The following is a 14,149-nucleotide window of genomic DNA, read 5'->3' as shown; positions in this document are numbered from 1 at the left end:
TATAAGTCCTAAAATCAAAATCCAGGGCAAAATGTTCAGGGGTGCACAGACGATTAAATCCCTGTATCATACCAGCAGCCCTCTGAATTATAACAGTATTTTTATGCATTCTGTGAGAACAGCTCCCATAAAATTGATATAGTTAGCAGAATAAAACAGTAACAATGTAAAAACTAAGACACATCTATCTCCTCCTGGTAAATGTGCCCCTCAGAGGCACACACTTCATTCCCTATTACCAATAAATCCCACCTCTCTTGTCATAATAAAATGGAGGATGACGTGAGAATTCTGCTTAAAAGACTGGCTGTTCACGTAGAAACTGAATAATACCAAGACTCTCTCTTGTAACATCCAGCACCGTCAATCTTATTCATCGTTACCCTCAGTAAAAATCTCGTATAGTGAAATGCTGCAACTGTCCTGAACGTTGAAACAGCTTGACAGTACAGGCTGTTAACCAGCCATCCAACCATTTGTTATTTTACAGCTGATGTAAATAATTTTTCTGCCACATCTTATCACTTCGTACAAGCTTACAATATATCAGGGGCTACGCAATAATCAGCGGCAATCAAGCATCTGTGTCTAGAGTATATTTTAAACTTCATGAATATCACGGATGCCTCGAGGCCTTCAAAATATATCAGCTCTGGGATCTGATTGAAGATACTGTACAGAATGTGAATGGAGAGAGGAGAGAGAAAAGTTAAAGCCTGCAATGACGCATAAAGAGCATTCACCTGTTGAGAGCCACTGTGAACATCCGCCGCATTACTGCAAACTTTGGTCACGTCTTGAACTTGGTCAGTTTCTTTCTCTCTCAGTGGGAGTGAGTCACCGTTTTATTTTTATCATTGTGAAGAAGGAACCCCCGCTGACTCCCTCAGGTTTGGACTCGTCTGGAAACATCACACAGGAAGGAGAGAGCGAGAGAGAGAAAGGGCTCCTCCCTGTGGCGAGGCTACAGCTGTCCATCTTGGTGAGAGGGTGGGAGACTCCTCCATAGCAACAGTCCTACATAGCAACAGTCTCTTTGAATAAAGATAGCCTTGGATGCCATTCAGAGAGTATCTTGTATCTTCAGTCCTCACAAACAGAGGACATTGTAAGGGAGAATTGTATCACACTCAGGCCGCTTCACAGAAATTCTCCTTTTGCGTCATATGTGCTTAATATAAGAGACTTCCTGCTGTTGCATTGTAGAGGCATGAGATTCACTCCAACTACAGGCTGTGAAATATAAAAGGTCAGCAGCTGATTTCCAATGTTCACTATAGCAGAGAAAAGAAAAGTGAAGGCGCAAAGAAGTGAGAAATCTACTCAGAACAGAAACGGCTCGCATAAAGCATTCAAAGACTTAAGATCTGCATTTGAATAACAACACCTCTTTGCCCCCTCCGGTTGAAACATCCCAACCAAGAATTTGTCACTCTCTATTTGAACTTTTCCCTCGTCATTTCCACACTCCGTATGATGAATCATTCAAAACGCTGAGCTCGAAATGAGACCAGACAGTCACAGGACAGAAACTTGCCTCATATTGAGCTTTCCGCAGCCAGCCCAAGTCCAATTTCAGTCCAACAATGCAGCACTTTGATCAGTCTATACGGCTGATTTAGGGTGTCACTACTAACTGTCTATCACTCCTACGCAGCCCCTCCAGGAGCAGTCGAGCTGAGCACGCTGGGATTGGGACATGCCAGGGAAATCAGGAGTGGGGTGATACGAGACGGTCGCTGAAATCAAAGTATGTATGTCAAGCCAAAAAATACCCTGGCACCATTGTCAGTCATGTATAGTAAGATAGGACGTTTGATCATGAGGTAGCACTCAGTTTGTCAGTGTATCTCCTTCAGAGTATCAAAGCATAAGGCTGGTGATAACATAAAGCCTATTTCCGTTATTAAAAAATCCTCAGGAAAAAAAACTAACAATGAATTTCTCCTAATTCTACAGTAGTTAGTTGGACTTGATAAACGGCATTTCAACTGATATGCAGTATAACAGCACTGTGCCTTTATACATATCACTCTGCCTTACAAATGTTCTAAATTGTTATTTATATAAACCATTAATTAGTCTACATTAACGGTCATCATAACATATTTGGCATCATCCAATGTCGCAACGTACTGACAGATCAAGCTGTTACCTCATCGGAATCACACATGCCTCCAAAGTGACTGTCAACAGACTCTTATTTCATTGGTTGCACAATAAATGGAAACATACACTTTAATGGTGATGATACAAAGTAGCTGGCTTGAGGTTAAGTGTCGAGCAAGCTTACACAAAGTAGTAAACTTGTGTGAAGGAAGGTTTATGTGTTGCTTGTCAACAGTTCCCATCAGTCGTGCAACTTTTTGTGTTGCCAGAGCCAAATAAATGATTAAACTAAAATTACCGCCTCACAGTTGTAGCCTTCGCAAACCAGTCACGTTGCTCTCACAGTTTATATCTATGTCTGTGAAAACATGGATGCTTCACACACATGAATTCAGCATCTGACCAAATATCTCCCCTTCTTGTCCTGAGATACGACATTGAATAATGGCCAGCAAAGAATTTTTGCAGAATATTATGTTGTCAAAGTGAAGTTGACCTTTGACCTTTTGGATATAAAATGTCATGTCATCATCATCATCTTATCCTATCAGGCATTTGTGTGAAATTTTGTCACAATTAGCGGGAGAATTCTTGAGTTATGGCCAACAACATTCACTGTGACCTTTGTGAGGTCACAGTGACCTTGACCTTTGACCACCAAATTCTAATCAGTTAATTGTTGAGTCCAGGTGGACGTTTGTGCCAAATTTGAAAAAAATTCCCTCAGGGTGTTCTTGGGATATCGCGGTCACAAGAGTAAATGGACTGCGCTTGTATAGTGCTTTTCTAGTCTTCTGACCACTCAAACCACTTTTACACAACATGTCACATTCACCCATTCACACACAGTGACACAGTGGTGGCCGAGGTTACCATACATGGTGCTACCTGCTACTCTGTAACCATTCATAAGCACTCACTCACTGATGAAACAGCCACCAGGAGCAATTTGGGGTTCAGAATGTTGCCCCACAATACTTTGACATGTCCACTGGAGGAGCCGGGGATGGTCCCACCGATCTTCCGATTAGTGGACAAGCTCATCATTGAGTCCAAGTGCATGTTTGTGCCAAATTTGAAGAAATTCCCTCAAGGCATTTTTGCGTTCACAAGAATGGGACAGACATACCTACAGACGTACAGACGTCTGGATGGACAGACCAACAGACAACCCCAAAATATAATGCCTCCAGCCCAGAGCCTAGATCGGGCCCAAAAAATTCAGCCCGACCCGGCCCGAGCCCATGCACGTTATGTCTGGGACCGGCCCGTCCAATTAACTGTAATTATGGGCCCGAGCCCGATTTAAACCCGACGTTTTTCAATAAATTGGCTGTTATAATTAACGCTAAGGACACACCGAGCACGTTAGTGCCGCGGGAAGTCCTGCGAGTGTACTTGCAGGCGCTTGACTGTCCACACAGGCAGCGCATTTCTCCTGCACTCTCCGCGCCGGTTAAACATCGACTCCACTCGTCTGTTCCCGTCAGTACTCGTTTTTTCACTTCAACAGGTCATTTTAAACATGGGTAAGTCCATATTTTCATCGTTTTTTTATAATGTAATAAGTTAATGACAATTTGTCATTGCATGTCCATGTATTGAGCATGTTGGGTAAACACTGAATGAATAGGGCATATTTTTTGGAGGCACTCCCACTTATCTCTACCACCCCCCCACCCCCCCCCCACCCCCGCCCTCTCTTTCTTTGTGTATGTGTGAATTGCAACCCCCAACCTGTAGCCATTTCTCTCTCTGTCTCTCTCATTTCTCTCTCTGTCTCTCTCATTTCTCTCTCTCTCTCTCTGTCTCTCTCTCTCTCTGTCTCTCTCTCTCTCTCTCTCTCTCTCTGTCTCTCTCTCTCTCTCTCTCTCTAATGGGTCGGGCCGGGCAGAGAATCTAAGCTCTACTCCAACCACAGCTATAGTTGGCACAGTGGCATAATGGAAAAAAATAATAATCTGTTGTCACTAATTACTGTTGACTAATAAATGGCACTTGTAGAACTGTAGAACTGTTGAATAAAAGTAATACCATACAAGAGGGAGTGTTGTTGTACTGAGTATCATCACAGCTGTGATCATCGCAGCTGTGTTGATGCTCGGAACAACAGCAGAACTTCTCCTCTGATACTGCTCAAGTATTACCTCCATGCAGCCAAAGCCTGATACCGAACTGTAGCTTAGTCCTTCACGCCAAAGACCTCCACTAGTTTCCAAACACTGGTGGACATTTTTCTTTTGAGTCCCACATGAACTGTTGTGGTACTATGAATACTTCCTAGAGCACCAAATCCGTTGCTGGAAAAAAGTCCCCATTATTGTACCATTTACATCTGTCTGAGTAACACCTGGTGACAACAGCAGCACTCAGATGATTTAGGAAATTCATTCATTCATCTTCTAACCGCTTCATCCTCTTGAGGGTCGCGGGGGGGCTGGAGCCTATCCCAGCTGACATTGGGCGAGAGGCAGGGTACACCCTGGACAGGTAGCCAGACTATCACAGGGCTGACACATAGAGACAAACAACCATTCACGCTCACATTCACACCTATGGACAATTTAGAAGTCGCCAATTAACCTGCATGTCTTTGGACTGTGGGAGGAAGCCGGAGTGCCCGGAGAGAACCCACGCTGACAGGGGGAGAACATGCAAACTCCGCACAGAAGGGCTCCCACGCCCGGGATCGAACCAGCAACCCTCTTGCTGTGAGGCGAGAGTGCTAATCACCACACCACCGTGCCGCCCGATTTAGGAAATTATTTAGCCATTTTTAGATGAAACTCCAATATGTATCTGTGACCCATTTCTAAAGATTTACAAAATATGCAGTGTAATATTCCCATTTTACAGAAAAATTGCTTGCACAGCACACTGCCAAAAAACGTTTAATATGCTCCTGTTGGGATTCACTGGAGCACAGACGATTCGTCATTTGTTAAAATCTAAACTTGATTGATATATAGTTAGTTAGAATTTGTGTTTCTTTATGAATAAATATATTTGGAATCGTACCTGCTGTCCGTTTAATGTTGCATAAGAGTGAATGAGCAGTTAAACCTCTGCTATGTGAAGAACTCCAAAATCCTTCAGCCTTTACTATTAATTTAAGTGTCTTTGGTTATAGTTATTAATTTAATTTTTAATCTGAGTTCCAAATTGATGGTTTAGTGAACTTTATGAGACTGATTTTATCAACTGGCTATCATTTTTACCTTTATGGGAATGGTGCCCCACGAGGTGATTTAATGTAAATTAAGTCACATTCGCTTTTTATGTCTGGAATCTCACGTCTACAACAGGCTTGAGACGCGCCCTCGTTGAGGACTTGGCTCAGATTCCGGAGTTACTCTCTTGTCCTGACGCCTCCTTAAGGAATCTGATCCCGTTTGATTCTGTAGTGGGAACCTCTTGCAACCGCATGCCTTTGCTAACGTTGACCCCAGCAGTATTCTGACCCTGGACCTTCCGCAAGACGAGTGCTCTAACCCCTACACTAGGGAGGCCCACTTAGCATACTCAATAATTATTAGAGAGATCTGTTCTGAGGTCAGGTCCCAACACATGCTGCCCAGTGTTTAAGCTTAGATCCCAACACTCTTCACATCCAAAAACAATGATATGTCGACACTAAGTGAAAAAATGAGACAAAAACATTTTGGGGCAAGGACCATCATCACCATAACTTACAGACCATATCACAGACATAAACAGGCATAAGGTGGTCTGGCATAAACAGACCTATCTCCACAGCGCTGTGTCAGTGCAAGAGAAAGCTCTGGAAGCACCCATTATGATTCAGCTATAGGGGAAAGAACGCTCTGAACCAGTGGGCAGCACTAAGCCAAGGGTGAAGCGATGATGCCCTTGCAACACTGTAGCACACAGATAGTGGAAGGGGAGGAGACTGCTGGCTGAAATAGCCGACCAATAGCAGCGCAATACACAGTCTACATCTGGTGAGTCAGACTACAAGATGGGAGGTAAGAGGCATGAGATATTTTGGACGAACTCATCAGCTACCTGGGTGTGGTCACACAACCTACAACACCAGAATGAAAATGCCCATGCAAGTGTGTGTATTCATCCCCATTGAGATTAATTCAACTATTCATCTCTGTATGCCACATGTATCTACTTTTGATTTTGGCTACACACACCTGACACTATCTTCTCCTATCGAAGAGCAAAAATCCTTTTTATTGTTTGGCTTTTCAAATATAGACTATTGGCAGCCCTGTCCTTTAAATATAAACGTTAACATCTACTATTATTCTTATGTCCTTCGCTCCACTTGAAAAAGTGTACTTTGACCAGCACTGGGTGTCAGTTAGTCATCAGTCTTTTTAATACTGCATGGCTCAATCAAAAGACAATCCTCCTGCCTCTCACTGTCACATATTAGCTTTGTTGCTCTTGGCTCCCTGTGGCCATTATGTGAATGGGACCTGTGCCTGTTCTGTCACACTTTGATCATTCCCTTTATTAAGCATTTGCCAGATACATCTGTCAGATGTGCTTCACAGCTACGCTTTCACACTATTTAGTACCTGCTGCAAATCACAATGTCAAGTATCTACAGGGGTTGGACACAATACCAGCAACACCTGCGCAATCTAATGCAATCTAGTGCCGCACCTCTGCAACAAATGCTTCAAACCTTTTTAAAAGGCAATCCTCCACTTTTTGTTCAGACCGAGTCAGAAGTGCGATGATTTCAGAGGTCATAGTTGCAACCCGACTCTAAATCATCACCTTCTACTTTGACTTCACACAATGCTCATAAACAACTACCAAAGTGCAGTTTTCAGGAATGTATCGGGCAGTTGCTTGATGTCTGTCTGCTATTCTTTACCTCACCAGACTCTGATGTTTTCCTCCCTTTTTGCTCGAAGTCTCACAGACACAGGAGAGAGGAGGATGTCAAAGGCAACTGAGATCCGAATGCTTCTGTCAGTAAAAATATAACTTCACTACCTTGGTGAGCTCTTTGGGAATTCTGGCCCAGCTGTAGATAAAAACAGACACTTTCTATTATAGAATATCTGGTACCTTTGTTTTGAGGAATTCAGCACGTTGTTGTCTTGTTACAGATGCTTTATGCTATTGTTATATTTATTATGTATTAGTTGTTATATTCTCAAATGTAAAGTGATTAAATCATTAGCTAACGAAGTGATAATTACGAAATGTCAAATCCCAATGAACTGACATCAGTGATTCACACTTCTTCCTGGTGTTAAGGGAAATGACTAACTTTTTAACACGAGAGAGTAGTCATGAGGAAGAGCATGAAGCTTTGGGTTGTACAGCAGATTATAATGATACTGTTAAAAATTCTGGTCTCATATAAACTATTCTCAGAAATAATATAAAAAGTTAACTAATCTCCATACAAGACAACTGCAACTTCTCGTGCACACACACACATAGTCTCTCATTTATTACCTCAGGACTTAAACTGTCTGTTTCCCTGTTGTGCAGTACTTTTACTGCACTATGCTGTGAGGTCATTATACATACTAAATTCAACAACTGCTTATACCATGCATAACATACCATTATAATATGCTACCATCAGGATAGCGGATAGTAATGCATTGCAAGGGCTCCTATCTCTCATATGTGTAAAGAGGCAGTTTATTTAAGCGACACATTCTTTTCATGTCCCTTTTTAAGTATATTTTTGAGCCAGTAATCTGCTTTAAGTTCAACAGTCTGCTCTAAATGCAGGGATTGAGTGTAGGGGCGGCGGAGCACCTCCACTGCAGATGTCAAGTTGCCAGATGCTTGGAAGGAAAACAGGCACCACCTGTCTTTTGACGACGATGCATTGATGACGGTGCAAAACCAAGAACAAGAGGCAGCTTCCAGTGAAAATCCCAAACCACATCTGGACAAACTTTTTATACTAAAAATCTAAAAGAGGCAACAGCTACATGATGAAGTGCTCACTGTGCCTCCCAAAAAACACTGAAATATCCACTTTTAACCTCCAGAAGCACATTAAAGTAAGTTGCACATACTGTAGGTTAAAATGTCGATAACTAGCCAACGTAAGCTACTGGAATGTCAATTTTTGTCATGTGTTAAACTTTGATGTTTTGATAAACTTATCTAGTAGCAAGTGGTCAGTTGGACTGTCTTCATAAACTCCAGTTGGTCCAGAGTTCCCCCTCCCCCCTCCATAGATCATATCACTCCTGTTCTCCAGCAGCTTCACTGGCTTCCTGTTAAATACCACATCAATTTCAAGATTCTGCTTCACACCTTCAAGGCCCTTCATAATCAAGCCCCTTCCCACCCATCTGAACTCCTTCATATCTCCATACCCTCCCGTACTCTTAGATCCTCTTCTGCACTCCAACTCACATCACCATCTGCCCACTTGACTACCATGGGTTCTAGAGCCTTCAGCCGCTCTGCCCCCACCTCTGGAACTCTCTCCCCCATGACATTCGCAATATTGAATCCCTTTCCTCTTTCAAATCCTGCTGTTGCATCTTACTTGAGGTTTCTCAATTTTGTTTTACTTTTACTTGAGTCATTTTTTATGGGAGTAACAATACTTTACTGGAGTGTGGATTTTCAGTACTCACCCTCCACTAGCCACCATTCTACACACTAGTGGTGGGAATCACCAGTTGATCCACAATACGATGTTATCATGATACTTTAGTCACAATACAATATTATTGCGGTTTTAAATATGCTGCGATATGTTGAGCATTGCGATAAAATGTATTAGGATATATTAACTTTTATCAACTGTAAAGTATGTCCTCAAAAAGAAAACTTTGTCAACATCTGTTTTATCTAATAAAATAAAGTTTTCAGTCTGTTCATCTCACTCACAGGAGTTTTTTAGTGAACTGAAAAAGAAATTGATTGAAATTGATATTCTAGTAGGCTACCTAAAATTTTCATTCATTCATTCATTCATCTTCTAACCGCTTCATCCTCTTGAGGGTCGCGGGGGGGCTGGAGCCTATCCCAGCTGACATTGGGCGAGAGGCAGGGTACACCCTGGACAGGTCGCCAGACTATCGCAGGGCTGACACATAGAGACAAACAACCATTCACGCTCACATTCACACCTACGGACAATTTAGAGTCACCGATTAACCTGCATGTCTTTGGACTGTGGGCGGAAGCCAGAGTGCCCGGAGAGAACCCACGCTGACACGGGGAGAACATGCAAACTCCACACAGAAGGGCCCCCACACCCGGGATCGAACCGGCAATCCTCTTGCTGTGAGGCAACAGTGCTAACCACCACACCACCGTGCCGCCCTAAAATTTAAATTGTATTTGTCAAATTAATAATTTATATAATAATAAAAAAAATAGATACATGGCACTGTCTGACGATACCATACTGCCACAGAAAAATATTGTGACTATGTTGTATTGATTTTTCCCCCACTCCACTACATACTATTTATTTTCGTACTGTTGGGATTCCACATATCATACATTTTGTTTATTTGTATTTATCACAGTTACATCCCTCATTCCTCTTCTCTCTATCTCTATCTCTATCTCTCCCACTTTAGTGTAACAATAAAGAACAATTTAAAATCTACAATTATTCTATCATTCAGTTGGAGGCTTCATTGGAGCTGTTCTCAGTCAATGGGTGTATCATGTTGTCTACACCTGCCTGGTGTCCTGCCACCTGTGCTCTCTTTACAGCACATCAAGGACAACAAGGAATTTCTCTTGGACTTAATTGTGGCATTCTTGACATTCACTGTAGATGAGTCTTTATGTGTTCCCTGCTCATAAAAGTAAAACCTAAACTGGATCTGTTACATTTAATAAGAAATGTAGGGTTCCCTTGAGGACACAGTGGGTAAAACCATTTATCTTACTAGAAAAAAAATATAGTAATTGGAAAGCCTCAGCCTCAAATATTAGGTGTGAATTTTTGGTCCACTCAAGGTTGTCAACTGTCCTTCACAGTATGTGTTTCGTAAAACAAGTGAATGTCAGCAATACACGCTGTGGAAATATTAGCAAAGAAAATTAACCATTTCCTACTGAAAGCGACGGATAAAGCCACAACAGGACTGCAACATTGAGCATCACTTCAAACCCAAAAACCTAGGTATGTATGAATAGAGTTTTTTAATCAATACAGCTGGAGAAACATAGTAGTCGAGAACAGTAAAGACAAACTGGTATATTTTGTGGCTGCAGAGTGTCTCGGTTCTCTGCTACTGAGAAATGTTGAACAGCTTGTCAGGTCACACTTGTCCCGGTTGACAATGATGATAAAGTCTGTTAAAACAGCACATTGGCAGCTACGCATTTTCACACCAAGTTTATACAGTCACACACTGAAATCAGCAGCATTAGCCCATCAGTTATTACACTTGGCTGTCTCATTTTCCTGGTTCTGCGATGCTTGATTCAAATAAACAGCAGGCTTTTACAAACCCTCCTCTACAACTCCACCATCTTTGATGTGGTTCAAACATCATTTCAGTCGTCCCTCATTGCTGGAGAGAGCAACAGCGTGGAGGAAACACCAGATTTCATATTCAAAGAAACTTCAATACCACGATATGCAGCAAAGGAACAAAAAGAGATATTCACTCAGCGGTTTATTGTCGAGAATCCCTAAATAGCAGTGGCCTGTACTCGACACTCACTTCATTTATTCATTCACGCTAAACGAGTTCAGTTCAATTCACTTTCAGAGGGAAGGCAAATTGTTTGCATCAAAAGAGCACACGAGGCAAACAGAACAATACGCCGTACAAAACAATAGGCGAGAGCATTCAATGCAAAACAATATGGATACAAAAACAACAGGCTGTGAAAAGAGACCCACATGGATCACAAGAGCAGCAGAGGCCTGGAGGCTATGACTCAACTCGAAAACTTAAACTTGTTACACGCAACGGATAAATACACACTAGCGCACGGCAGACAAGCTACGGAAGGTTCACTCGGTTGAATAGCTGTATTATTAAATGGATACAGAGGAGTGTGGAGTGTATTTCGTGTCTAGAAACTGACCTCAATCATCCCCTGCGAACAAACACCAAGCTCAGCACAGAGAAGATTGGGGAGTGACAATGATGAACTCCTCCACAGGGGAATCAGAGCCTTCAGGTGGATACTGGTGGTGGAAGTGGGCTTTGTAAAATGCTGGATGAGCAACAGCGGCAGCAGGAGCGATGCTGACATGGTGTTTACAGCAGGATGTGTAGGCTGAGCTCTAGCTGCTATATGGCTACTATCCCACCACTCACCTCAGACCAGCAGGGTTTTGATACATCTAAATCCACCAATTCACCCATTATGTTGCAGCAGGCTTAGACATGTCAGTCAAACAGCAGTAACAATCTCTTACACTTGAGTTATGAAAAGGACTGCTGGCAGCTGTTTGGAGTTGTAGCGCCATAGAATAGGCACTATGCTGTTTATAATATGAAGAATATAAGGTAAGCTGTCACATCCCAGTGACTGTGAGCTTAGATCCTCCTTTGATGCAAAGCTAAGTATGAAGCATGTAGAGAGAATGTGACGACCTATTATTAGTGCAACAATAGCCATGTGGAATTCCCCTTAAAGCCTAAACTATTACAGGAAAATGGTTACATGAAAGGCCTGCGTGCGCCCGTGTTTATACTTCTAAAGCCATTATACAATAAATTAAACTTCGTAAAGCTATTAAGAAATACTGTTACACTCTCAATTTGCAGTGAGCCAATTGGAAACTCCACAAAAACAACACCCAACAGGGGAAATATGCTGCAAAACCAATTCACTGTAATAATGAAACACACTTGTATTTTACTTCTGTGCAAACTGACAGCATTAACCTGTTCAGATCCTCCATCCATTCCAATGGACATAAGTTTAAAGAGGATGTCTTGATTTATGATTACGGTCATTTGACTCCATCCAAGTGCACAGATTTATTTGGTGGGATGTCAATAAGCCAATGACAGTGTTCCACATCATCTAAAGTGGACCGCAGTAGAGCAATGCCCCCTGTTTTAACAAGCATGGCTGACCATTACGCAATGAGGGAGCGCAAGGCGTGTTTCAGTCTATAAATCATATCGTTTAAGTATACAATTTTTGTTTAAACTGCTTTTAAAGTAAACATGAAATGTTATACTACTTTTATATGTCAAAATATCACAATAAATATTTATAGCTTTTCCTCAGGACTTCTTCAAAAATAGTTGTCCATTGTAATGGACAGTGGAGTTGTGTGTCAATGGAAAATTAATAGGGGGAATACTGATTTGATCTAATTTGCTAATGATACAATCAGCTTATAATGTATTCTATTGATCAAATACACCGAATATTTATCTCCCAAGGTTTTCAACATACTGTTTTGTGGAGAAAGTGAAGATATCAGCCACTTTATCAACGCAAATAGTTAATCAGCCGATCACATGGCAGCAACTCAATGCATTTAAGCATGTAGACATGGTCCCAAAAAGAGAAAATATCCAGTGAGCAGCAGTTCTCTGGGTGAAAATGCCTTGTTGATGCCAGAGGTCAGAGGAGAATGGCCAGACTGGTTCAAGATGATAGAAAGGCAACAGTAACTCAAATAACCACTGGTTACAACCAAGGTCTGCAGAAGACCGTCTCTGACTGAACAACACGTCGAACCTTGAAGCAGATGGGCTACAGCAGCAGAAGACCACACCAGGTGCCACTCCTGTCAGCTAACAACAGGAAACTGAGGCTACAATTCACACAGGCTCACCAAAACTGGACAACAGAAGATTGGAAATACGTTGCCTGGTCTGATGACTCTGGATTTCTGCTGCCACATTCAGATGGTAGGGTCAGAAATTGGTGTAAACAACATGAAAGCATGGATCCATCCTGCCTTGTATCAACGGTTCAGGCTGGTGGTGGTGGTGTAATGGTGTGGGGGATATTTTCTTGGCACACTTTGGGCCCCTTAGTACCAACTGAGCATGGTTTAAACACCACAGCCTACCTGAGTATTGTTGCTGACCGTGTCCATCCCTTTATGACCACAGTGTACCCATCTTCTGATGGCTACTTCCAGCAGGATAACGCACCATGTCACAAAGCTCAAATCATCTCAAACTGGTTTCCTGAACATGACAATGAGTTCACTGTGCTCCAATGGCCTCCACAGTCATCACATCTCAATCCAATATTTTTTTTACACATCTGAAACATAATTGTGTTCTGAACAGATCATACCTCATGTGCAAAACACAAAAACCCAGCCATTACAAGACATTAATTCATGACTTGCACCAGTGCAAACACTGCACATCATAACATGACAGCGTTGCCAACAAACGTCAAATCTGTGAAATAACAACAGCAGCAACAGCCTGACAGTTGAAACAGCTAAGACATGAGTCAGGTTTGCAGCACATTCTTACCTCAGACTGGTGAGATGAGGCAGTGATGATGAAGACATCTTTACATAGTGAGAAAATCCTTTTGGTACTAATTATGTTCCCGAGCTGCCAACAGGCGTGACAGGAAATAACACTGCAAATGTTGCTGAAAGATATAGTGAGCATGACGAGCTAATTGAGCCTGCATAACCAATATTCCTCCATTAATCCAAGGAAAAGTTAGGTGCGTCGACTTCCGGGCAGGTGTGCTAATTACATTAATAGCCTACCTTACAAACCAGCAGGTGGCAGCAGCGGACACAGAGCACGCTGCCCTTTAACCTGCGTGCGTTCGATTTACGTTACAGGGTGTCAAATACGTCACGTGTTAGTGTAGCAGCCAACTGGAGCTGACTATCTGAGCAAGGTAACAGGTAGACTTCACCTCAATAGATGTAAAATAAAAAGGACTTTTACAGATCACAGCATCTTTGTTCTTTTATTGCAATTTAACTGGGACTTTATGGCACCATTTGAATGTCTGGATTAGCTCTAAAAAGGCAAATTTGTATTGCTCACATTGAATTTCACACACCTTTGTCACAGCAGACATTTAAAGTAATTTAGGTACAGGTGTTACTAATAACATTACCATTGGCTCTGTTATGTTCAGG

General features: G+C 42.1%; 1 long non-coding RNA gene across 1 annotated transcript in view; it reads right to left on the bottom strand.

Annotated features, from left to right (window-relative positions):
• The window catches only part of LOC125885599 (uncharacterized), a 136,004-nt gene extending 122,291 nt beyond the window's left edge, over window positions 1-13,713 (bottom strand). Inside the window, exon 1 of the long non-coding RNA XR_007448916.1 lies at window positions 13,518-13,713. This is a non-coding gene — a long non-coding RNA (uncharacterized LOC125885599). The remainder of the gene's footprint in view (window positions 1-13,517) is intronic.
• Window positions 13,714-14,149: the final 436 nt, after the last annotated feature.

This window comes from Epinephelus fuscoguttatus, linkage group LG3 (genome assembly GCF_011397635.1).
Source record: "Epinephelus fuscoguttatus linkage group LG3, E.fuscoguttatus.final_Chr_v1".
Lineage (NCBI taxonomy): Eukaryota > Metazoa > Chordata > Actinopteri > Perciformes > Serranidae > Epinephelus > Epinephelus fuscoguttatus.
The sequence above is the reverse complement of the archived record's forward strand: the minus strand, read 5'-3'. Positions and strand labels throughout refer to the sequence as shown.